At 43.4% G+C, this 26,440-nt stretch overlaps 4 non-coding genes across 4 annotated transcripts; 2 read left to right on the forward strand and 2 right to left on the reverse strand.

Moving 5' to 3' along the window:
- Window positions 1-266: 266 nt before the first annotated feature.
- trnat-ugu (transfer RNA threonine (anticodon UGU)) lies at window positions 267-340 on the reverse strand. The gene has a single exon. It is a non-coding gene; the product is annotated as a tRNA-Thr (tRNA).
- Window positions 341-5,843: 5,503 nt separating this feature from the next.
- On the reverse strand, window positions 5,844-5,916 carry trnav-aac (transfer RNA valine (anticodon AAC)). The gene has a single exon. It is a non-coding gene; the product is annotated as a tRNA-Val (tRNA).
- A 5,052-nt stretch (window positions 5,917-10,968) lies between these two features.
- trnan-guu (transfer RNA asparagine (anticodon GUU)) lies at window positions 10,969-11,042 on the forward strand. The gene has a single exon. It is a non-coding gene; the product is annotated as a tRNA-Asn (tRNA).
- A 9,737-nt stretch (window positions 11,043-20,779) lies between these two features.
- trnas-uga (transfer RNA serine (anticodon UGA)) lies at window positions 20,780-20,861 on the forward strand. The gene has a single exon. It is a non-coding gene; the product is annotated as a tRNA-Ser (tRNA).
- The last annotated feature ends 5,579 nt before the right edge of the window (window positions 20,862-26,440 follow it).

Consider the following 26,440-nt stretch of genomic DNA (forward strand, 5'->3'; position numbering starts at 1 on the left):
GTCTCGGTCCAAATTAGGACTACTTCCGGGTTTGAACCTCAAATCGTGAATTATACCCTGACCTCAACGAGCCCAAAAACGAGAACGTGTCTTTAAGTTAACCCGTTGCTGACACATTCTATGAGAGGTCTGACTGTACAATGAAAGGGCGTTTCAGAAGAGTCAATCTGATATCAGTTTCCTCCTCAAACCTGAACAAATACCAATTCCAAAGTGTCATTTTGTCGCTTAATTCCACAAATTAGGTAAAAATAATTAGTTATGCAAGGCACTGCTGGGAGTTGAACCCAGGATCTCCTGTTTACAAGACAGATGCTTTAACCAACTAAGCCATAGCGCCCATTCATGATAGCTCAGCCCCACCACCTCACACTAATATCTATCAGCGATACGTCACTGTCTGTTTGGGGTTCAGACCGTTTCATCTTTGTCTGTTTGGTTTGTCCGTTCACCTGTGCATCCCGATGCTGCCGACATATCTCGTTTTGTTTATCTTTGTGTCTCCATCAATGCGTTGATTTCCGGATGAGTATGTGTACTTATGTTTGTTACATTAAATAAATTACCGGTTTAGACAATTCTCGCTCTGAAAGTGAAGAACTATTGAGACGAACTTTACTTTGTTTATTTTGGTGCTGAAAATAAAAAACCGTAAGAGGTCCAAACAGGGAAAAGGAGATAAACCTGTTAGGGAAAATGAGGACAACAGTCAAGATTTTTACCAGTATATTAAGTGAAAGAAGGGAGGCTGAGAGTAATGTGGGCCGCTTAAAGACAGATGGAGGTGATATTGTAATTGAAAATCATGAAATGTAGAGTTGCTGAATATTTACTTTGCTTCGTTCGTCACAGAAATAAATGAGGCTAACTTATCAGAGATATGAGGAAAACTGTAAATAAATCAAGGGGTTTCAGTATAAGTAAAATAATGGCAATGGAGAAAATAATTAGATGAAAGATAGACAAATCTCCAGGACCTGATGGTTACCATCCCAGGGGACTGAGAGGACTCGGTGAGGAAATTGTACATGCTTTAGTCATGATCGTTCAAAATCTCTTGATTCAGGAATTGTTCCTTTGATGGAAACAATTTCAATGTCACTCCATTATTTGGGATGGGTAGCAGAGATGATGTTGGAAATTATAGACCCATTAGTCTGACATCCGTTGTGGGGAAGTTGCCAGTATCCGTTATTAGGGAAAGAAAGATTGAGCACTTGGATAAACATGAATTGATCAGAGAGAGCCAGCATGGATTTGTAAAGGGTAAGTCAAGTCTAACAAAACGAGTTGAACTTTATGAAGATGTAACTAACCTGGTAGATAATGGAGTGTCCATGGTTGTTATATGATATTGATTTCCAGAGGTATTCGATAAGGTACCATATAAGAGACTGTTAACGACAATTACAGTGCGTAGAATTTAAGGCAACCTAATGAAATTGGTAGGGAGTTGGTTAGAAGGTGGGAGACAGAGACCCGGTATATAAATGACATAGACGAAGGAATAGAGAGCCGTGTATCCACGTGTGTCGCTGACACCAAGATAGGTGTCGCAGTGAGTCGTGTCGATGGAAGCATAAAGTTACAAAGGGAAATTGATAAATTAAGAGAGTTGGCAAAACTGTGGCAGATGGAGTAACATAGAATTACATAGAATGTACATCACGGAAACAGGCAATTCGGCCCAACTAGACAATGCCGGTGTTCATGCTGCAAACAAGCCTCCGCCAACCCCATTTAATCTAACCCTATGAGCAAACTCTTAGATTCCTTTCTCCTCCATTTGTTTTTCTAGCTTCGCTGTAAACGAATCCATGCTATTCGCCTAAACTACTCCTAGTGGGAGCGAATTGATCATTCTAACCACTCTCTGGGTGAATGTGTTCCTCTTGAATGCCATATTGAATTAAATAGTGAATACCTGATATTCATTGCCTCAATGATTTGGAGTCCCCACCTCCACAAATGCAAACACCTTATCTACGTCTAACCTATCAAACCATTGGATAATCTTAAAGTCCTATATCAGGTCACCCCTCAGCCTTCACTTTTCTATACAGAAGAGTTCCAGTCTGTTCAAACTTTCAATATGGAGAAGTGTGAGTTCATCGAATTTGGACTGAAGCAAGATAGATCAGAGTATTTTCTGCAAGGTGAGAAGCTAGGAACTGTGGAGGAGCAGAGAGATTTCGGGGTCCAAGTACAGAAATCGCTGAAAGCCAGTGGAATGGTCGAAAAATTTATTTAAATGTCTCATGGGATGTTGGCCTTTATCTCAAAGAAGCTGGTATTCAAAGGGGGAGAATGTTATAGATAGAAATATCTGCTGAGACCCCATTTAAAGTACTGCATTCAGCTCTGGGCACCACACATCAGGAAGGAAATATTGGCCTTGGAGGGGCTGCAGCGCAGATTCACCAGAATGATACCGGGGCTAAAATGGCTAAATTATGAAGACAGGTTATGCGGAGGTCGGTCCTCATTTTTCTCTCATGGATCCGGCCCCATCCGTTTACTGTGGACGGGAGCGCGTCTGATACTAAGTCAGTCAGAATCGGATGCAAATCACATAACCGGCACAGCGGCTCTTGGACTGGCGACTGGTTTTACATTGAGTCTTTTTTATGGGATAGGCTGTACATTGTTTGTATAATAAAAATAATTTTGATACAATGAAGGTTTTTTCAGTTATTTCCCATTTCCACCCACACCAGTTTTACATAGCAAAAGGTAATAATATTTAACGGATGTGATGTACAGTGTTGGTGGAATCAATGTAATTTAACTTGATATATTGTAGAATCTCTTGTCTATCCCAGGCTCTTACCTCAGGCTTAGATCCTCACCTAGTTTAAAACCAGTCACTCACTGATATAAATAAACCAGTAACAACCCCGAAACCTCAGCGGGTATATTTGTTCCGATACTAAGTGACGGTCGCAATTTCCACTGAAATTCTCGATGAGCAAATCCCAGAGGCTGTTTTGGGTTTGACAAACTGTGAAACAGATTGTTTTAAAAGCCGGAAAGAGGGAAAAACTGGTGATTGATATAAAGTGTTGTACATCAACGCTTTCTGTTTCAGATTTACAATTTATCTTTGTGTGTGACTGACAGGAGCGGCTATAACGGAGCCCAGTGACTGGGTGACGAGCTGCACTGAATCATTGTCCTGTGTTACAGACCGGCTCGTTAGACCTGTTCATTCCGTCTCATCTCATTGTCAGCAAACAGGAAATTACTGAAGTTAAGGCTGGTGAATAACAGCTCGAAATATCAATCCTCTCCACCATTGGGGACAGAGTCTTCCGAAAAACAGGGATTTTCACTCGTGCAAATTTCATCCACATTTTCTGCTCTTCATTTCCCTGATCTGTTTGATGCGGATTTCCCTTCAATTCACGACCTACAGGAAAAACCCGATTTTATCGTCGATTTTCGGGTCAAGAGGCATGGTGATATTTCAAATAATTGAAATCGACTCTTATCAAACCCAATATCGTCACCTACACGTTTGACGAATGCAAAGCGGCTTCACTCACGGTTTTGCTGCACAACTCGTTCAAAGATACTGTCGGTAATTGGAGGGTCTTTGAAGTTATGACACGAACATAACAGTTCGCGCTGCCGTTTTTCTCAAGACACTTCAGATTCATGTGGAATGATTTCGGTCTGGCGGTTAAATCCGTTCCCTCTTCACAAATCCGCCTTTGAACCTGTATCCTTTAGTATTTTTGATAACCGATACCAAATCGGTTTGCCCTGTACTGAACATTACCTTTTAAATATTACAGATAAGCAGAGCACTTGAGCTGTCACAGCTGTGACTTTGACTTTTCTCCCTCTGCTCTCGATCTCCCCGGTAACTGCCACTAACCACAATCTTCTGTCACACTTCTCCATCAGAAAGTTCCGAGCCTCGGTTTTCAAATGAAATAACGCCCATCTCTTCAATCAACGACAGCCCAGAGAGAGTTTCTCAATTTCATTTCACACTTTTTCCAAATCCTCCTTAAAGCACCATCAAAAGTTGTCCTTTAGTTAATAATAAGATCAATAAAAGTTCTTATCTTCAGGGGTTTTGTTTCAGATTCCAGGGCTTTTAAAGTTCACTGCGGATATTTATCGAAGCGCATCTTGATTGGAGGCTTCTTGGAGAAATCGGAGAAAGATCACAAAGCGATAATTCAGAGACGGAAAATGAAGCTGTTTGACGGGAGCACTGATAAAACCGATTGTGCGCTGCTCTTGTGGCGCAAGCGCTCAGCGTGCGGTACTTTTATGAACTCCAGAAATGCCCAGGTTGTGAGTTTGAGCCTAATCTGGAACAATCGAACATTTTGAGTTCAAGGTACAACTGGTATGTTCCATAACGCATCTACTTCTTAGTGTTCCCATGTGAGCACTTGGGTTCTTCTGGCCTCCCGTCTTGCAATGGTAGGTGTGAATTTACTTGTTTTTTGCGGGAGAGGGGGCGATGAGCGGCAGCTGATATGGCAAAGGGGCCGGTACGAGATCTTTCAATCTAAAGAACTAAACATACAATTCTTCTTTTCGTTTAGCGGATATTCATCAGTTGTAAGTTTCGTGTGGGGAAAATCTGGTTGGGAAATATTCTCCCTGGTGTCACTGTGTCACGGGTGAAATTATTCAGCTCACAGTTGTTAATACGCTGAAAGGTCGAGAGGCCTTTTCCAGCTGCCGTGTGAGACAAGTTTAGCTTTTGAGCCACTATGTAAAGTGTTATTTTAATTGCTGATAACGAATGACAAGACATTGTTAAATAATAGCTACATCATGAAATAAATGTAAAACAGAAATAGATAGTTTCCTAGAAGTAAAGGGAATTCGGGGTTACGGGGAGCGGGCAGGAAATTGGACATCAATTTAGATTTGAGGTTAGGATCAGATCAGCCATGATCTTATTGAATGGCGGAGCAGGCTCGAGGGGCCGATTGGGCTACTCCTGCTCCTATTTCTTATGTTCTTATTTGGCACAAACACGAAGAATTGTAAACTCACGAGTTCACTGTCCATGTTTCTTACATCATGTTCAACAGAAACAAGGATTCTCCTCAAACACGTTGCTGACAATTTTATAACACGGACCCTCACCCAATTTCGACGTCTACGATGGATAATTCAGAGTCCTACAATGAATATGTACGATAGGAACTTAACAAATTGCGAGCCTGCGTAGCTCAGTAGATAGAGCAACAGACTTTTAAAACGGGTAGTGATCTGAGGATCCAGTGTTCTGGTTGTAAATTTTGAAACAGCTGGCAAGTTCTGTCTTCGCAGCGGAGCAACAACTATGGGACAGACGATGCCTGTGATGTGTTGTCAAAGCTTCGGTGTTATCTTGTTTCCCAGGGATGGGCAGTAATGCGTTGTCTGAAGCGGCAATTGCAGCTTCCTGCCAGCAACGTGTGATCGGACAGGCGGCCTGAATGTTGTTGCTCTCGTGGCCTCACTCAATGCGGGAGCTGGGGAACATCGAAAAACTGATCTGTTTGTTGCCGCGGCTGCAATGCTGTTTATAACTGTACTTATAAACAGAGGCAGCGCTGCAGGATCCTTTAATGACCTCTCACAAATCAACTGAAAACAATCGCAATGTGCAGCTTTGAGAGGGGCTTCCTGCACAGTCGGGGCATGAAACGTGAATGAGGGCGAGACACTGTCTGTATATGTGTCGTGTTTGAATGTGTATTGAACTATACAGAGAATGGAAAACATATCGGTTCTGTGAGGTGTGGTATTTTATTCACATTTAACCACAGAGTGAATTCTTGCTTTTTTTCAGACGTATTGATTTTTAGTGGGGAACTTTTTCAAAATGTTTCTGCCCGGTTTCGAACCGAGGACCTTTCGCGTGTTAGGCGAACGTGATAACCACTACACTACAGAAACTCTGCTATACAGTTCACTATAGGAAACCCTCAGAAGATAGCTGCCGACTGCAAATGCTCTCAGTGTGGGAGACGGGTCCCTTTCCCGTTCAGGGAATTAACGACGACGAAATAGTTCACTGTATTAATTTCGCAATACTCATTAAACTCTGAAAAAAGAAGAATAGTTGTTCAAATCGCCATTAGTCAACTAATGACTTTCTGTTTCAAGCTGACGGAAATCCTAACTTTTAAAAAATTTATTCACCAGGCACAATACAGAAAGTTCAGAGGGGAACTGAAAGTGGAAATAAGAGGGACAAAGAGAGGGTATGAGAATCGACTGGCGGCCAACATAAAAGGCAGACAAAAAGTCTTCCACAGGCATGTAAACATTAAACGGGTAGTAAGAACCCGACTCTGATTTGGGAGCATCAAGGAGATCGATTCATGGAGGCAGAGGGTTTGGCCCAAAAGACTGTGGACCAAACTCTGGAACGTGGGTTGAGGCTCGATACCTCTTTTTCGGACGGCTCAGACACGAAGGGCCGAATAGCCTCCTTCTGTGGGGTAACTTTCTATGATTCCATGATATGATTGCCGTCTGTCTCGGAATGGTATTAATATACAATCTACTCTAAGTATACTTTAATCAAATTGGTGCCTCTGTTTCACTGTGAGAGCGAAGAGGCATTAATGTGTAGACATTGTCTGCAGCAGCTGGGTTGCCCCTTTACTTTTCCTCCTGTCCCAATCTTTCTTTAACCTTCTCTGCTGGTGTTGCAGGTTCGATCAGCCATCGCCGTTCAAGGAATCCTGAGAAGTCCATCAGGGGATAACACAAGAGACAGAGACAGGTAGAGATAGGGAAATGCATGCAATGAAAATAAACTGTATAAATAGAATTATACAGTCATTATTTTTTGAGTTCGTTCATGGGATGTGGGCGTCGCTGGCGAGGCCAGCATTTATTGCCCATCCCTCATTGCCCTTGAGGTATGGTTACAGTACAGAAGGAAGTTATTCAGACAATCGAGCCCGTGCAGGCTCATTGTAAGAGCAATCCAGTTAGTCCCAATCCCCCGCTCCTTCCCGGTAGCCCTGCATTTTTTCCCTTCAAGTACTTATGAAATTCCTTTTTGAAAGCCACGATTGGATCTGCTTCCACCATCCTTTCAGGCTGCGCGTTCCAGATTACAACTACTCGTTGGGAAAAAAGTGTTTCCCCATGTCGCCTTTGGGTCTTTTGCCAATCACCTTCAATCTGTGCCCTCTGCTTTTCGACCCTTCCGCCAATGGGAACAGTTTCTATTTATTTACTTTATCTGAACCCTACATTATTTTGAACACTTCTATCAAATCTCCTCTGCTCCAAGGAGAACAACCCCAGCACGGGGTAAATGCGGTCAAAGTAGCTTCAATTCATTTATTTGAGCATTAAACAGCTCTTTAAACATTACTGTGACATTATGGTAGCGTGCCCTCGCGGTCTCAGATGTTCCATCAAATTTCTACGGAGGCGTGGGTTTGAACCCCACTGCTGTTAGAATTTCTGCCAATGTTCATTTTGCCTGTTCGCAGAAAACCCGATTGTCGTGCGATGGAGCAGAGGATGTGAAAGAAGCTGAAAGTGAATGTGCAGATATTATTTTCATCGCAATGACTGGACACGTTTCCACAGGTAAGTGCCTCTCACCTTAAGGTTCTTTCCAGCAGAGTGGGACAGGTGATCAAAGTGACTGGGCTCGAGCGGCGCAACCAGTCAGTGCGCGGTCCTTTTCTGACAGTCCAGGGCCGGGAAATGGCGAGGTTGTTAGTCGAGGCCCACCGAAACCAACCAATCCTTTTTCTTGTGAAAATTTCGGCCGGAGTTGAAGGTACAATTGGTGCGTTCCAAAATGCATCTACTTATTTGCATAGCCGTGTGGTTCCTCCGACGTATGCTGTTGCAATAGCAGATGAGAACATTTCGGACTGAGATGAGGAGAAATTTCTTCACTCAGAGGGTGGTGAACCTGTGGAATTCTCTACCACTCAAGACTGTGGAGGCCAAGTCAATGAATATATGTAAGAAGGAGCTGGATAGATTTCTCGTCACAAAAGGCATCAAGGGGTATGGGGAGAGAGCGGGAATATGGGATTGAGGTCCAGGATCAGCCATGATCATATTGAATGGCGAAGCAGGCTCGAACGGCCGAATGTCCGACTCCTGCTCCAATTTTCTAAGTTTCTATTTACAATTGGTGTGTTTCGTAATGCATCTAGTTATTTGTTCAGCCATGTGGTTCATCCGGCCGACTCTGTCGCAATCGCAGATGAGATGTTTAGTCTTCTTAGTTTACAGAGGGAGGCTTCGGAATTGGAGCCACAAACTATGATTTTGATCCATCTACAAATTATGGGATTTAGTTTGAGCTTTAAACCTGCGCGTTAGACCGCTCAGCCACGATACTTTCCATCTTGCGATCTTCAGGAGCTACTTTTACAGGAATAGAATTACTGCAAACAAGAATTCTACCCCTCAAGCACCAATGCTCGCACGGCAGCAGGAAGAATGTGTCCAGTTAGAAACCTGTCTGAAGGAACATCCCGTCTGACAGAGCTGGAAGTCCAGCAGATTGACTTTCGCGGTGAGCAGATGATGAGCCTCCTTCTTGAGAGTGTTTCGCCAATCCAGCTCAGAGTGGATTAAGCCTTATAAATTCGGGTGGGACTGGAGCCACTTGTATCAGAGGAAGTGGATGCGGGCTGTTTCCCTTCCTTGACAGATATTAATGATCCTGTTCCGGTTTTGCTGCAAAATTTCACTTCCCAGCTCCGAAATCAACGAACTAAAATTTAACGGTGGTGTGATGCGAACACACAATTTCTGAGCGAAAAGTCCGATGTGCTACCCATTGCGCGACTAAACCGATTATGAATTATATGATTTCACATTACCCATATGCTGCTTATGAACTTTTGATGCGGTAGAGCAAGTGGTTCGAAAGCTCAGTGGGGTTTCAAATGAACTCCTGAGAAAGTTTGTCCAATGCATAGTGCTCTCTCTCCCTCTCTCTCGCTTGCTCTCTTGAGCTCTCACTCTCCCCGTTTATCTATAGAGGGTTCGAATACAAAGAGGTGGAAGTTATGTTACAGCTGCACAGAGCTCTGGTGAGACGCCATCTGGAGGACTGCATTCAGTTCTGGGCACCCCACCTCAAGAAGCATGTATTAACCTGGAGGCTCGAGGGGCTGAATGGCCTATTCCTGTTCCTATTTTGCAATGAATGAAACAATAATTCAAGAATCGAGACGCTAATGTATCAGGATGAGTGAGTGAAGAATGTTTTCTGTTTGAAGTACTGATTTCATTCATTGAATATCCTCAGTGACTCAGCTCAGTGCAGTCCAGTCCATACACCTGCTCGCACAAAGTGGCATTTTCTTTGAGAACACGAAAGACGTGTTCAGGCCATGACAGTACCGAGTGCGGGTAGGCCTGCGCGTGAAATGGAAAATTGAGGTGAAATACTCCCACAAGCAGCGGATGTCTCTGTTTCCATTTCCAAAATGCACGCACGCACCGGCCGAATCGATGCAGCTCCTGGGAAAGCTACGAGGCGAGGCAGGGCTGCCGTGGATCATTTGAAGCAACTGAAACACACAAGATTCGGCCCGTTTCACGTGGCATCTCCTGTTTCTGACTATTCTTCCCCTCCCGCTTCCTCTACTCCTCCAGCTGCCAGGTGAATTAGATGCTTGATGAAAACACAGGGGAATTCATGAATCCCATCCTGACCTGGACAGCAGGGAGAGAGGGAAAGAACAGTGCTGGCCATTGAGAAGGGATGGATTTTGCACATGCCGGGAAAATAGACACAAAGATCTCATCTCCCTGCTTCTTTGGTATGTGGGATATCATAATGCTCAGGTGATGATATCACTGCCCCCCGGCCCATGATCTCCACTCGCACTCTCCTTCCAATCTCGCACACCTCTGCTTAGGTTTGAAATCGTGTAAGTTTTCACACTGGGATTCAATTTGAAGAAAGCGATGCTGTGATAACCTGGGGCTATTGAGGAGTGCAAGAAGGCTAATGATAACAGTGATAGTTCTGACACTATGAGCGACAGTTAAAGGTGGACAACATTTAAAGTCTCATGGAGCAGATCTGGGTCCAAATCTTTCACGTGGTATCTCCTTCTGCTCCTGTCACTCATTTACCTCCACGGAGAGTTCATTTGGAATTCCTGTGCTGCTGCATTGCGCATTTTCCAGTTCTGCTTCGAACAATCCGGACTTTAAAGGCACCTCTGTGACCTGCACTTTATTTAAATACGTTTTGTTCGCGTTGCATTCGACTGTGAAATCGCTCTCGGATTTCATCTCAATGAACCAGACTGTGACCGCATTGTATCTGTCAGCGTGGAAGTGGCGAGGTTGGGGTCAGCACGGGTGGTTTTCAACTTTTGAAATCTCACCAATTACAGGAGAAAAGAAACTGTCCCTGTCAGCGATGAATTGAATGAATATCGCTCCAAGCAGATCTGGACAATGCGCAGTGCAGCCGCACAAGAGTTCCAAATCCACCCTCTCGCCACTCGGCAATCGCATTAACTGAACTTTGCTCTGACCCAGTGTCACCGCGCTAAAATCGAGTGTTCGTCGGCCACATTTTTTCTTAACATCGCAATTACTGGTTTACTGGTGAAAACTGCCGTCCGCTGCACTGTAAGTGCAAGAGACAACTTTGTAGACACCGTGTAGTGCCACAGACCTGCTCGTTGGACCTGCTCGTTTTATCTCCTCTCATTTTCACCACACCTGAATATTACTGGAATAGAGAATGGAGAATCACAGCTCGAAAAATCAATCCTCTCTGCCACGATGGGACTAAGCCTTCCAACATACAGATGTTTAATGGCAAGGTGAGTTTAATGTTCAGAAATAATACAGCATAGATTTTCACTCATGCAAACTTCACACCCATTATTTTGGAAAAGTAAACTGACAGTGGAGAGATGTTATACGGATCGCGGCTACCTGAATTTTTAGCTCGTTGAATTAATGGTTCAAAAACAAACGTGTCGTGTCTCTGTGGCGCAATCGGTTAGCGCGTTCGGCTGTTAACTGAAAGGTTGGTGGTTCGAGCCCACCCAGGGACGGTAGGCAAACTTTTAACTTCAGATTCATGGTCTCGTATTTCCTGGTTTCAAATATATGTCATGTCTGCAAAAAAATGCACGGTTTCGATGGCCAGCTGAGAACGGCCGATCTTCCACCATTTTACCTGAGATTGCCTTCACGGAAATCAGAATTGTTCTTGACAGACAAGGTCCAAAGATTGTCGGAGAGCCGCTTCACGCTGACATGGATGTTTCTGCAGTGAGCGACACCAGACTGTTTCCACAATAAATGTCAGTCCTTTTATTTTGGAAACGCAAAATTGTTTTCGCATTCCGAAGCGTTTCAGTTCATTTGTGAACTCCACCACTGACACTGCTGAAGGTTGTAGGCTCAGGGAATGGGGCCTCCAGGAGTGGACTGTAAGAAAGCTGGGTTTCGGCATCCTGACAAAAATATGCCGAGGAACCAGAGGAAACGTTACGAAGGAACCGTTTGGGGTTTTACCTGTTAGTTTAGGTCTCAGGGTGAATGATTCCTGACTCCCCGAACTGTCTCACATTTAACTCAGGTCAGATCAGGATGAATTCAGTTTACAGGAGGATAGTGTCAAATATCACCCACAATCGATGGAGACAAAAGCAGCCATTGGAGAAGCTACGAGACCATTGGAAAAGAAGATGGTGCAGAATTGTGGGAATAAAAGCAAACGCCTTTTCAGCTGCGTCAGGAGTCAGAAGACCATAAAAGATAGTTTAGGTCCACTGAAAAGCAGTTCAGGACAGATTCCCAGACTATGGCAGAGCTGTTAAATGATTATTTCTCATCAGCCTACACTCCTGTGGATGATGCTCAGATTCCAGCTGTGGGATGTGCTGTCGACAATAACATCATAAATATGAAAATAGAAAGGGATGTCATCTTGGATAAATTACGAAATCTCAAAATAGATTGTGCTCCAGGTCCAGATGATATTCACCCACGGGTGTTTAAAGAGATTAGACGGGTGCTCTGTGAGCCCCTTTTCTGTATCTTTAACAGTTCAGTAGAGTCAGCGATTGTCTCCTGAGTTTGGAAAATAGCTTACGTCGTTCCCATTTTCATTAAAGGGGACAAATCAGAGCCAGGGAATGACAGGCCCATCGGTGTGACATCGATCAGAGGGAATATGCTTGATGGGATCCTAAGAGATGCTGTTTATGACCACGGGGAAAGAAAAGGGGCCATTAGAGATACTCAACGCGGCTTCCGGAAAACAAGGTCGTGTCTTAAAAACTTGCTTCAGTTTTTTGAAGAAGTTGCTGGGTTAGTGGATGAGAGTAATCCGCTTCACGTTGTCTTTCTCAGGCTTGTCAAACTCATTTTGGATGATGAGCCTGATCCGATATCATGGCACTTGGCCTGGGCCACATTCAGCAAAAGTTATTAAACTAGAAATAGATGAAGATGAACCATATTGTTACTTACTTACGTTTAGATTTTATTTACTGCTACTGCTGCTCCCGATACCTGGCACCTCTTAGCTTGAACCATTGCATCAACATTTGGAGTAAATGACTGGGCTGTGTGATGTCTTGGATAAAAACATGAGGCCACTTGTCATTACAGAACTTTGGAAGTGATTTCCACAGTTTCACAACTCCCTGTGTAAAGAGGTTTCTCTTGATCACTGCACGAAAGCAGAAAGTCGGGGTTAAGGTTCGCGACTCAGACTGGTAAAAGGTGGAAAGTGGAGTTCCACAAGGATCGGTGCTGGGACCCCTGTTCACAATTTATATAAACGATTTGGACTCGGGAATCGGATGCACAATTTCAAAATTTACGGATGACACCAGTTTGGGGCGGGGTAAAGCTGATACTGATGAAGACTACAAGAATATAGAAGAAGGCATTAATAAACTTGCAGAATGGGGGTGTAATTGGCAAATTAATTTGAATAAAGATGAGGATGAAGTGGAGCATTTTGGTAGCAAGAACAAGGAGGCCTCATAATGCTTGGACAATAATAGTCTATATGGGGTAGAGGAGTAGAGGGATCTAGGGACACAGATACACAAATCACTAAAATTAGTGATGCAGGTTAAAAATGCCATAAAAAAGCAAACCAAGCACTGGGGTTCATTTCTAGAGGGATAGAATTGGAAAGCTATGTTAAACTTGTATGGAACATTGATTAGACTACACTTGGAATACTGTGAACAGTTCTGGTCTCCATATTATATGAAGGATATAGAGATACTGGAGAAGGTGCAAAAAGGATGTCACCATATAAGTGGTCGCTGGATTTGGAGTCTCTATGTAACTGATCACTGTATTTGGTGTCCGAATGTAAGTGGTCCCTGGACTTGGCGTCTCAGTGCAAGTGTTCCCTGGATTTGGTGTCTCTGTGTAAGTGGTCTCTATATTTGGTATCCCTGTGTCCGTGTCCTTGGATTTGGTGTCTCAGTATCAGTGTTTCCTGGATTTGGTGTCCAAGTGTAAGTAGTCCCTGGATTTGGTGTCTCAGCGTAAGTTGTTCCCGGATTTGGTGTCCAGTGTAAGTAGCCCTCGATTTGGTGTCACAGTGTTCGTTGTCCCTTGTGAATTGAGGCATCGCTCGTGGAATTTTTCTCCTCTTTCCATTTTTGAAAAAATTGTTGCCAGCTTATTAAAGCCATTAACTGGCTCTCAGGTCGGGCACAGAAAAAATGAGAACTCGTCAGTTTCCCTGAGAATGACAGGTCTGAATTCGAGTTAGAGAACATTTAGCAATTAAACCAGACTGGGCGGGTCGGGCCTGAGTTACGACTTACAAACAGAAAAGTAGCGGCCAGTTTACTTCGCACCATGGGGAAGGTCTGAGCACTCGGGTTTCTGTATAATTTATTTATTTATTATGTTTGTTGCCTCCCTGGCACCAACCTCGATGGGATGACAATAATTAATTTTCTGTTCACCAATTCCAGCGTTCAATGGCGGGGCATTTCCCCACAATCCCCCGCGCCTCAGAATGTTCCCTATCAATGACGACAGGAGAACAGTGCGCGGTGCCAGGACCGTGCCGTGCTTTGAGCATGCGCAGTGCGAGTTTTGGCGAAGGACTGAGGAGGAACAGGCGAGTCGGAGGCCGGGAGAAGACGGGAGAGGAATTGGACCTGTGGGTAGGCGGAGAAGGTTCACAAGCACCTGATGGCATCTTGAGGCCACAAATACGAGTTCACAGGCCCAGTGTTTGCACCTCGGTGACAGGCCCGACCAGCAGCCGTCCGAAAAGCAGTGTGACTGGCCACCATCTTGCGAGCGGAAGTCATGGTAGAATCTTGGCGCATGCGCGGCCATCTTGGCTCAGGAACAAAGAGTGGGCGGGGCTACAGGGTCCCAATGACCAGGAACAAAGAGTGGGCGGGGCTTCGGGATCTCAGTGACCGGTAACAATGCGTGGGCGGGGCTTCAGGGTCCCAATGACCAGGAGAGAAAATCATTGCCTCATTTATTTTATTCTCACTCTGCCCACAATGGGTGTAGAACTGAACCCAATCAGAGGAGATGGAGGGACAAAACTGGGAGTGGAGGGAAGAAATATTGGAGATGGTGGGATGGGTTTGGATTTCAGCACAGGGAGGAGGGAGAGTGTGTGGGACGGGGATTGACGGCTTTGGCAGAAAAGAGAGGATAGAAAGTTTCATAGAAACTAGAATTGTCTGTTCCAAATTTCGATCCTTTATTTAGAGTGATGACTTTTGTAAACTTTTACAGGGTATTAGAAGGGGAGGATTTGCAGACGGGAAATTCAAACCAAAGATCACGTCAAGATCTGACAGAGTCACTCGATTCATCAGGACCTGAATATCATCGACCTTTGAATGTGGAAGGAGAAATGTTTGTCTTTTCTGTCTGTGGGAGAAGATTTCAAACATCAGTGTGACTGGAAAAACACCGAGACACACATACCCGAGTGAGAGTGTTCCAGTGCACTGAGTGTGGAAAGAGCTTTTACCAGTTACACAGCCTTAAAAAACACCGCACCATTTACAGCGGGGAGAAACCATACACGTGTCCTGTGTGTGGACGAGGCTTCAACTGATCATCCAACCTGGAGAGACACAAGGACACCCGCACCACGGAGATACCGTGGAAATGTTGGGACTGTGGGAAGGGATTCAATTACCCATCAGAGCTGGAAACTCATCGACGCAGTCACACTGGGCAGAGGCCGTTCACCTGCTCCACACAAAACAGGAAAAGCACAGTTTCCGGTCTGGGGTGCGTTTCCTGATCTCACCCGACGTGGTACTGAGCCCCACAGAGCAGGAAACGCCAGGCTCAGTCCCAGGCCTGTGCTGAGTTTTCTATTGTCAGGCTCGTGGTTTCGAGCACAACTTCGGGTGGTTTGTGTGATAATTTTTAGGCTGATTTCACAAGCGATCCTCAGTTCCAAATTCCCCCGGCAGAGAGTTCAAGGAGTATGTGATATAAATTAGATTCAAGGGCAGTATCAGAAATGTCCTCTTTGATTCTGGACCTTGATCTCTCTCCAACCGCTCACTGCTACAGATTGAACTTTATTTCAATTCACCTGCAGCTCGGGATCAGTGCGGATCAGAGTGCCTTCGGGCCCACCTCTCCCTTCAGAGCCCATCAGTGCCGGGAAAAGAATGGAGAATTTTACAAACATGACATGTTCTGTAACTTTTCATGAAAACGAAAGTGTTTTTCACTCCGTGTCCAACACTGTGAGGTCTCCCCTGGTGTGTCCAGTTTCTGTGCTTATAAACACTTCGGTGTATTTCGTTCCGTGTCCATAACTGTGAAGTCTCCACTGGTGTATTAGCATTTTGTGTTTATAAAGAGTGTAAATTTTTGACCGGCGGTTTGTGTGTAGGGGGTTTGAGGGTGAGCTCTGATTCCCGCTCCCTGATGGATTGAATGGAGGAAAGAATGAATGAGAGAGAGGCGCGATGTGGGAGACGGGATGATGGAAGAATGTGTCCATGAACCTGGTTCAAAGTGGCCCAAACACAAGATAACATTAAGATATCATCAGCAGAACATTAACATAACCTGAGCTCCAGGATCTGGTCGGGTCCCATTCCCCCGAAGTAAGGAATGAGCGGGAGAGGCAATTGCACCAGATTTATGTTTTTTTTTCCAAAGCAACGCCACACAGTCCAACTTGGGATGGAGCCGAAATAGCTTAGTTGAGAATACGAAAATTTGAAAGTCCCTGCTTTAATTCCGAATTTCAGCAAAATTTGGTTGTTTGGCTCTCGTTCTTTGGATCGAATCTCGCATTAACTTACAATGAAATTTTAACCGGCGCTGGAGGCTTCGGGAAGGATGAGAGAGGCATCAAGATTGAGAAATATTGATACAATCTTTATTTAGCTTTATTTCTTTCGGCATTTTTCTCTGTTTTTTGCCTCTCTCAGTGCCGGGTGAACATTTTATTTGAAACATTTGATTCCTAAACTGATGCCTTTTCCACATCTCGGGCGGCCAGACACGCTTTTTCTGTTTGTTACTCCTTGTGACCATTAAAGGGAACAAGCCCCGAGTTAAAGGTATATCAGCAAACCGACAGAGAGATAACACAGCGGGAATAAAACTCTTTGCCTCACATTGTTAGATACTGAGTGACACAGATTGTAATGTATGCAAGTAAACATACCCGGATACTGAGTGACACAGGTTGTAATGTGTTTCAGTAAACATACCCGGATACTGAGTGACACAGGTTGTCATGTGTGTAAGTAAACATACCCAGATACTGAGTGACACAGATTGTAATGTGTGTCAGTAAACATACCCGGATACTGAGTGACACAGATTGTAATGTTTGTCAGTAAACATACCCGGAATAAGGGTGCCGGAAATGGAAAGAAATAGAGAGATGGAAAAAGAGAGAAAAGAGACAGATAGAAAGAGATGGAGACACGGAAAGGTGAGTGAGAAAAGAAGGATAAATGAAGAATGAAAAGAAAGATGTGTTTCTCCGCCCCACAGGCAAAGATATATCAAACATTGTAATGAATGCTACGCCAAAAACTATGCCTTCTGACTTTTTGCGTGAATTTGCTTGTTTGTAAAATCTGGATTTTCAAAGTTACCAAAATAATGTTATAAACAACTGATGGCTCATACGAGGATCGAGCCCGCGACCTTCAGCGGTATGAACACCACGCTCTAACCAACTGAGCTAAACGACTATTCGCTATTTTCACCGTCATCGGCTTGGGCAGGCGTTGGGCGGTCTGTGTTTTACTTCTCACACTGCGTAATACGGTTATTGCACCAACATTGAACACACCACATCCCTGAAACATTGTTACTTGTTTCTGCATAAAACTGGCAAGGGTGTAAATCGAAATTAACAGATAAGGAGCACATTAATGCGACAAATTTAATTCTGGTAATAATTATGTTCTGAACAATGAAGACCCCACCCCTAAAACATTGCACCGCTGTTGAACCAGTGTGCAGGACCCTGAGGTACTGCGAAAATCGTGTGCTGAGGTTTCCGTAGTGTAGTGCTTATCATGTTCGCCTTTTACGTGAAAAAGCTCTATTTCATTTCCCGCATAAAAACATAGTTTTGAAGAACTTGCTTCGGATAAACCTCCAAGCGTCAACTTGTGCTTCGAGAAGGGACAATTCTTGTTCCTTGCTGTTAACTTTAACAACGGCTGTACCAAATTCCAAGTGTCATAAACTATCAACATTTTAAACCCAACTCTTAAAATGCAGTCTGGAAAGTGAGAATCGGTGAAAGTTCATCGCATACAAAGCACAAAAACTTATCTAAAGTTTCACTATCCATGTTAGTATTTCCGTGAGTCTGCAGCATAAAGTTATCGGTTTCAACAATTATTCAACTTTCATAGTCTTTTATTAGTTCCATTAATTAATTTAACAACGTTCATTGGTCACTGCAACCGCAAGCTTTAGCTCGGTGAAATATTAATTTTGTTAACCATGCAATGGGATGTTTTTCTCTGGCACCATCATTGAGCGCGTTGGGCTCTTAAAACAAAATTTGGTGGTTCGATGACCCCCAAGGGACGATACAATATCTCCGATTTCAATGTGTGTTTTCACTGTAAGAAAATGCACCATAAATGAATTTGATGAAGAGTAGATAATATTGTTGACTTGAAATAGTTAGTGTGCAACTTGACATTGCACCACATCGGAATCCAAATTAAGATTCGGGGCCAAAAATGCAGATGCATGCACGGAGGCAGAGGGCAAGGCTGAAGTATTAAATGAGTACTTTGCACCTGTCTTCACCAAGGAAGAAGAAGCTACCAAAGTCAGTAAAAGAGGAGGTCGTGGAGATACTGGATGGGATAAAAATTGATAAAGAAAAGGTACTAGAAAGGCTGGCTGTACTTAAAGTGGGCAAGTCACACGGTCCGGATGGGATGCATCCTTGGTTTCTGAGGGAAGTAAGGGTGAAAATTTCAGAGTTGCTGGCCATAATCTCCAATTGTCCGTAGATATGGGGGTGGTGCCAGTCGACTGGAATATCTCAAATGTTACTCCCTTTTTAAAAACGTGTGCAAGGTTAAACCCAGCAACTACAGGCCAATCAGTTAAAACTCGGTGGTAGGGAAGATTTTGGAAACGATAAATATGGGATACATATAACAGCCAGTTCGACAAGTGTAGATTAATAAAGGAAAGCCAGCACGAATTTGTTGAAGGCAAATCGTGTTTAACTAACTTGATTGAGTTTTTCGATGAAGTAAAGTGCCACATAATAGGCTTGTCAGCAAAATTGAAGCCCGTGGAATAAAAGCATGGATACTAAATTGGATAAATGACAGGAAACAGACAGTCGTGGTGAACGGATTTTTTTCGGACTGGAGGAAGGTAGACAGTGTTCTGTTCCATGGGTCTGGAATGGACCACTGCTTTTTGATATATATTAATGATTTGGACTTGTCCATACAGGAACAATTTCAAAATTCTCAGATAACACAAAAATAGGAATTGTAGTAAATAGTGAAGAGGATAATAATAGTCTTCAAGAGTACACAGACGGGCTGGTGGAATGGGCGGACACATGGCAGATAAAATGTAAATGTCAACAATTTTACAACACCAAGTTATATTCCAGCAATTTTATTTGAAATTCACAAGCTTTCGGAGGCTTCCTCCTTCCTCGTGGACCACAGCATTCACCTGAGGAAGGAGGAATCCTCCGAAAGCTTGTGAATTTCAAATAAAATTGCTGGACTATAACTTGGTGTTGTAAAATTGTTTACAATTGTCAACCCCAGTCCATCACCGGCATCTCCACATCATGGGTAAAATTTAATGCAGAGAAGTGCGAAGTGATATATTTTGGCAGGAAGATTGAGGAGAGGCAATATAAACTAAATGATACAATTCTAAATGAGGTGCGGGAATAGAGAGTCCTAGGGGCATATGTGCACACATCTTTGAAGGTGGCAGGATAGGCTGTGAGCGTGGTCCTGGGCTTTATAAATAGAGGCATAGAGTACAAAATTTAGAAAGTTATGTTGAACCTTATAAAACACTGGTTCGGCCACAACCAGAGTATTGTTCCAATTCTGGGCACCGCATTTTCGGAAGGATGTGAAGGCCTTAGAGAGCATGCAGAAAAGATTTACTAGAATGGTTCCAGGGATGAGGGACTTCAATTATGTGGACAGACTGGAGAAGTTGGGATTGTTCTTAGAGCAGAGAAGGTTGAGTGGATATTTGATAGAAGTGTTCAAAATCATGAGGGATTTAGATAAAGTAAATAAAGAGAAACTGCTCCCGTTGGCGAAAGGGTCGAGAACCAGAGGACGCAGATTTACGGTGGTTGACAAAAGAACCAAAGGCGATTTGGGGAAAAAACTTTTTAAACCAGCGAGTGGGTATAATCAGGAATGCATCGCCTGAAAGTGTGGTGGAAGCAGATTTAATCGTAACTTTCTAAAAGGAATTGGATAAGTATTTGAAGGGACAATATTTGCAGGTACACGGGGAAAGAACGGGGGAATGGGACGATCTGGATTGCTCTTAAAGAGAGCCGGCACAGGCTCGATGGGCCGAATGGCCTCCTTCTGTGCAGTGATGATTCTATGATCCTGTATCTCCCAATCTCCATCTTAAATGCTGCTAACTTGATGTTAGGTTTTGTCTGTACTTTTATCTCTCTATCTCTGTCTCTGTCTCTCTGTGTTTCCCCCCTGATGGACTTCTCAGGCAGCCTTGAACGGCCATAGCTGATCGAACCTGCGACACCAACAGAGAAGGGTGAAGATAGAAAGACTGAGAGGGTAGGAAAAGTAAAAATCCAACCGAGATGATGAATTGGCAGATAATGTCTGCACATTAATGTCACTTCGGACTCACAGTGAAAACATCAGTAATTTTATTCCACTATAAAAAGAAAGAAAGTCTTGTATTTATAAAGCGCTTTTCACGACCTCAAGACGTCCCAAAGCGCTTTACAACCAATGAAGTATTTTTGAAGTGCAGTCACTGTTATACTTGTGGGAGAGTGGATAATCTGCGGATGCCGAGCGAGACAACAATGTAACTTTAGAGCAATTAATTCTGAAAAGTCTCACTTGATAATACAAGTCGCACATTCCAAACGAATGTGGTAAAGAGAGGCTAATATTGTTGATATGAAATAGTTAGTGTACAACTTCACATTGCTGTGCATTGGAATAGCAAACGTGATTGGATGGATGGTGGGATGGACGATCGGCAATGTGTGGCACCGAATTCTGCACTGGTCGTACCCTTTTGGTAGCAGTAGCTGTTCAGCTTTCTCGCAGCTGCGATGGCCGAGTGGTTAAGGCGTTGGACTTGAAATCCAATGGGGTTTTCCTGCGCAGGTTCGAATCCTGCTCGTAGCGCTATTTCTTAAAGATTTGTTCAATGCTCAGCGCGGCAAAGGCTTTTAATTCGGAGCCAATGGTCTCTTGCAAAGTTGCACGCCACGTGAAATAATCTCTCCCAAGCTCCATCTTAAACTCTGCTCGTTCGCAGAGCTTGATATTTATACTATTTATACTATTTGTTTCTATACTTTAATCTCTCCCTGCCTCTGTCTCTTGACTCTCTGAATTTTCCCCTGATGGACTTCTCAGGCTTTCTTGAACGGCCAAGGATGATCGAACCTGCAACTCCAGCAGAGAAGGGTAAAGATGGAAAGACTGAGACGGGGGAAGAAGCAAAGGTGCAATCCAGCTGATGAAATCGTAGGTATTGTCCAGACATTTATGTCTCTTCGAATTCACAGTGAAAAATCAACAATTTGAGTACAGTGCACTTATAGTAGAGTGTTTAAATGCGGATGTCGAGACAGACACCAATCGAACCGTTGCCATGGTGATGACCGAATCTAAACACTAGACTACAAGGAAACGCTGAAAATTCTTTGATGCGAACAAGCAGCCCAACGCGGCCTTTCCTACTTGCCTCTTTGTAATTCAGGTCATTTCCGTGCTGGACAAGCTGCTCGCACAAAATGGCATTTTCTGTTCAAACTACCATTGCGACAGAAGGTGATGTTCAGGCAATGAAAGCACCAAGTGCAACTTGGCATGTACATGAAATGGAAAGTGAGGTAAAATACTACCACAAGCTGCTGATGGACATGTTTCCATTTCCAAAATTCACGCACCGAATGCAGCTCCTGGGAAAACTGCAAGGCCACGTCGGTTCATCATGAATCATTTGAAGCAACTGGCAGTTTAAAGTGGCATCTCCTCCTGCTTCTGTCGGGGGTGAAGGAGAGACACCGTCTGTGTAAACGTACAGTTTGATTTTGTACAGAACTGTACAGAGAAGGAGCAAATATACCGGGGCTGTGAGATATTCTATATTATTCATATTTAACCACAAGAATATCCGTAGTCAGAAGCTAAAAGTAAGGGAGAGATAAGAGGCCTGAGAATAAACACAGAGCCGAATGAATCACGGAAGAGTGAAACAAAAGTAAATCTTACCAATTCCGCTGTGTTCCATGCGCAATCTTGGGCGCTCCCCGATGGACTGATGGTGTTTCAGTGTTCCCACTGCCGCATGAGTTCGATTCCAAGTCAGGGAATTAAATTTAGCAAGAGTTAGGAAATTATTAAATTAATTACATGAAACTAATTAAACCCTATTGGTAGATGAATGACTGTTTTATTCACCATTAATCAAACGATAACTTTCTATTTCATACTGAAGGAGATGTTGACGTGGTTACCGAGAGACAGTCAAAACTTTAATAAGATTTTTATGCTTTGCAGGTGATCAAATTTCATCATTTTATAGACTTATCTTAAGGGTATGATTAAAAGCTCAGTGCAGCTGTTGTTAAATTTAAAATGAATAGGCAATTGTCGCCGTTTATCACAGGAACGCCCGAACCGGTTCTACAATCAAGATGAAAGGAACGCAACGAGCAACATCTGATACAAAAATCCCCACCGTTTTGCTATTCCAAAATAAAGGGTGTGACATTTATTCTCTGAACAGAGAAACAGTCTGGTCTCGCTCACTGCAGAAATCTTCATGTCACAGCGAACCAGCTCTCCTGCAGCTAGTGCGGCCTCCCTTCGGGCCTTTCGGGGGCTTGTCTGCCAAGGAGAATTGTGATTTTCTTGCTTCCAAAACATACATTGAAACCCTGGAACTTTGAGGCGATGAATCCTGAGGAAAAATCAAGTAAGAGCTCGAACCATCAAACTTTTGCGCTAACCGATAGCACCAACTGGACAGGCGAAGAGGTCACCTGCTAAACCAATAATTAATTGGGCTAAACTTTGAGTTTGCAGCGACCAACATAACAACTCTCTACAGTCAGTGAAAAATGAATGATTGAAGCTTGTAGGAGTGAAAATCCAAACAGCCGGTCTTCACTCTTAAAGTAGCAACTGTGAAGAAAAACATGCCGGAGAAATACTCGCTTTCAGTGCGGTGACACTGGGCCAGAGTAAAGCTCAGTTAATATGATTGGTGAGTGGCTGGAGGGTGGATTTAGAACTCCTGACCGATTGCACTGTGCATTTTCCAGATCTGCTTGGATCACCAATCCCTTCAATTCATCACTTACAGGGACAATTCGATTCTCGGTTTCTTTTGGCTGACGCTTGGTGAAATTTTACAAATTGGAAGCGATCAGTGTCAAAGCTAACCACGTCACCGACATGCTCACAGATACAAAGCGGCCACACTCTGCTTCAGCTCGATGAAAGCCGAGAGCGATTTCACGGTCGAATATAATGGCTAACAAAACTTATTCAAAGAAAGTGCAGGTTGTTGAGTTGCTTTTAAATTCCTGATTGTTTGCATTGAACTTCTTCCCAATGCGTTTGAGAGCCACGTGGGGCGATTTGGGGACTTCATTTCCTTTTATGACAAAATTTCAAATACAGTTCAAGGTCAAAAGTCCTGGGACCACTGTTGTTCGCAATTTATCGGTGCTGGGGCCACTGTTGTTCACAATTTATCGGTGCTGGGGCCACTGTTGTTCACAATTTATCTGTGCTGGGACCACTGTTATTCACAATTTGTCGGTGCTGGGACCGTTGTTGTTCGCAATTAATCGGTGATGGGGCCACTGTTATTCACAATTTTTCGGTGCTGGGACCACTGTTGTTCACAATTTATCGGTGCTGGGACCACTGTTGTTCACAATTTATCGGTGCTGGGACCACTGTTGTTCACAATTTATCGGTACTGTGGCCACTGTTGTTCACAATTTATCGGTGCTGGGACCACGGTTGTTCACAATTTATCGGTGCTGGGATCACTGTTGTTCACAATTTATCGGTGCTGGGACCACTGTTGTTCACAATTTATCGGTGCTGGGACCACGGTTGTTCACAATTTATCGGTGCTGGGATCACTGTTGTTCACAATTTATCGGTGCTGGGGCCATTGTTGTTCTCAATTTATCGGTGCTGGGACAACTGTTGTTCACAATTTATCGGTGCTGGGACCACTGTTGTTCACAATTTATCGGTGATGGGACCACTGTTGTTCACAATTTACATTAATGATTTTTTCACAGGAATCGGAAATACAATTTCAAAATTGATAGACAGCCCATAATTGGGAGCTATAGTTATTACAAAGGAAAAATGCGAAAAATACAGGAAGACATCAGTAAACTTTGCAAAATGGGCGTATAAATGGCAAATTAGTTTCAATATTTATTGTGTATTCCCTTGCCTTGTTTGTCCTCCCTAAATGCATTACCTCATTCTCCAGATTGAATTGCATTTGCCACTATTCTATCCACCTGTTCAGTCCACTGATATTTTCCTGCAGTCCACAGCTTCCCTCCTCCGCATCAACAACACGACCAATTTTTGTATCTCCTGCAAACTTGTTAATAATACCCCGTACATTTAAATCCAAATCAATGATCTGTACTACGAAAAGCAGCGGCCTAGTAAGGAGCCCTGTGGAACCCCACTCGAGACAGCCTTGCAGTCACAAAAACACCCATCGACCATTAACCTTTGCTTCCTGCCACTCGGTCGGTTTTGGATCAACTTGCCAATTTCCCTTGGATCCAATTAGCTTTTACATTTTTGACCAATCTGCCATGTAGGACTTTGTCAAAAGCCTCGCGAAAATCTATGTAGACTACAAAAAACGCACTACCCTCATCGACCTTCCTTGATACCTCCTCAAAAAATTCAATTCAAACGACCTTCCCTGAACAAATCCATGCTGACTATCCTTCATTAATCCATGCCTTTCTAGATGAAGATTAATACTTTCATCCAGAATTGTGCTCAATATCGAGGTTAGTTTGACTGGCCTGCAATAATTCGATCTATCCCTTTCTCCATTTTTAAACAACGGTACAACTTCAGCAGTCCTCCAATCCTCCGGCATCACACCTGCAGCCAGGGAGGATTGGAAAATTATGGTCAGAGACTCCGCTATTTCCTTCCTTGCTTCTGTCAACAGCCTGGGATATATTTCATCCGGGCCTGGCGATTCAGGTGGAGTGATTTGGGGACTTCCTTTCCCTCTTTGCAAAAGTTTGCAGCGCAGGTCAAGATCACAAGTCCAGGTCCAAATTCGGACGACTTCCGGATCTGAACCTCAAATCGTGACCCCAACGAGCCCAGAAACAAGAACGTATCTTTAAATTAACGTGTTGCAGACACATTCGATGAGAGGTCTGTCTGTCCAATGAAAGGGCGTTTTTGAACAGTCATTCTGGTATCCGTTTCCTCCTGAACAAATCCAAATACCACAGTGTTATTTTGTCGCTTCATTCCACAAATTAGGTAAAATAACAAGCTACACAAGACACAGCTGGGAGTTGAAACCAGGATTTTCTGTTTATTAGCCAGATGCTTTAACCATCTAAGCCACAGCGCCAATTGATGATGCAATGCTCCTACCTCCTCATTAATATCTATCAGCAACACTTCACTATTGGGGGTTCAGGCCGTTTTATCTTTGTCTGTTTCGCTTGTCCGTTTCCCTGTGCATTCCGATATTGACTGTATTTCTCGCTGTGTTTATCTTTGTGTATCCATCAGTGCGTTGATACACAGATGATTATGTGTGATTGTATTTGTTACATTAAATAAACTAGGGCTTCAGACAATTCTCGCTCTGACATTGGAAAACGATTGAGCCGAACTTTACAGTGAAGTGTTGTTTATTGTGGAGCTGAAACTAAAAAAATCGTAAGAGGAGCAAAAAGGGAAAAGGAGAAAAACTTGTGAGGAATAATAAGGAAACTCTCAAGGTTTTTAGGGGTATATTAAGAGAAAGAAAGGAGGCTTAGAGTAATGTGTGCCCCTTAAAGACAGATGGAGGTGATATTGTAATTGAAAATCAGGAAATGGCAGAGTTGCTAAATTTTTAATTTGCATCGGTCGTCACAGAAATGGATGAGGCTAACATAGCAGAGACACGAGGAAAATTGTTAATTAATCAAGGGGATTCGTATCAGTAAAATAATGGCAATGGAGAAAATAATTAGGCTGAAGATAGACAAATCTCCAGGACCTGATGGTTACCATCCCAGGGATCAAACGGAAGAGGTGAGGAAATTTAGTCATGATCGATCAAAACTCTCTTGATTTAGGAATTGTTATTTAACGAAGCGCATCTTGATTGGAAGCTTTTGTTTGAGAAAGATCTCGAAGTGATAATTGAGAGACCGAAAATGAAGCTGTTTGGCAGGAGCGCTGATGCTGTCGGTTGTTCGCTGCTCTCGTGTTGCATAATTGTTAAGCGTGCGTTACTTATTTATAGCACTATGTGCTCCTGAAATGACCAGGTTGTGAGTTCGAGCGTCTTCTAAAACAATCAAACCTTTTACTCCGAACATTTTGACCGGAGTTCAAGGTACAACTGGTATGTTCCATAACGCATCTTGTCAACAACCAGTCCTTTTTACAATACGCCCTTGTGGGACAAACGTATGGAGGTAACAATCTACTTCTTAATTTTCCCATGTGGGCAC

This window comes from Heptranchias perlo, chromosome 20 (assembly GCF_035084215.1).
Source record: "Heptranchias perlo isolate sHepPer1 chromosome 20, sHepPer1.hap1, whole genome shotgun sequence".
Classification (NCBI taxonomy): Eukaryota; Metazoa; Chordata; class Chondrichthyes; order Hexanchiformes; family Hexanchidae; genus Heptranchias; species Heptranchias perlo.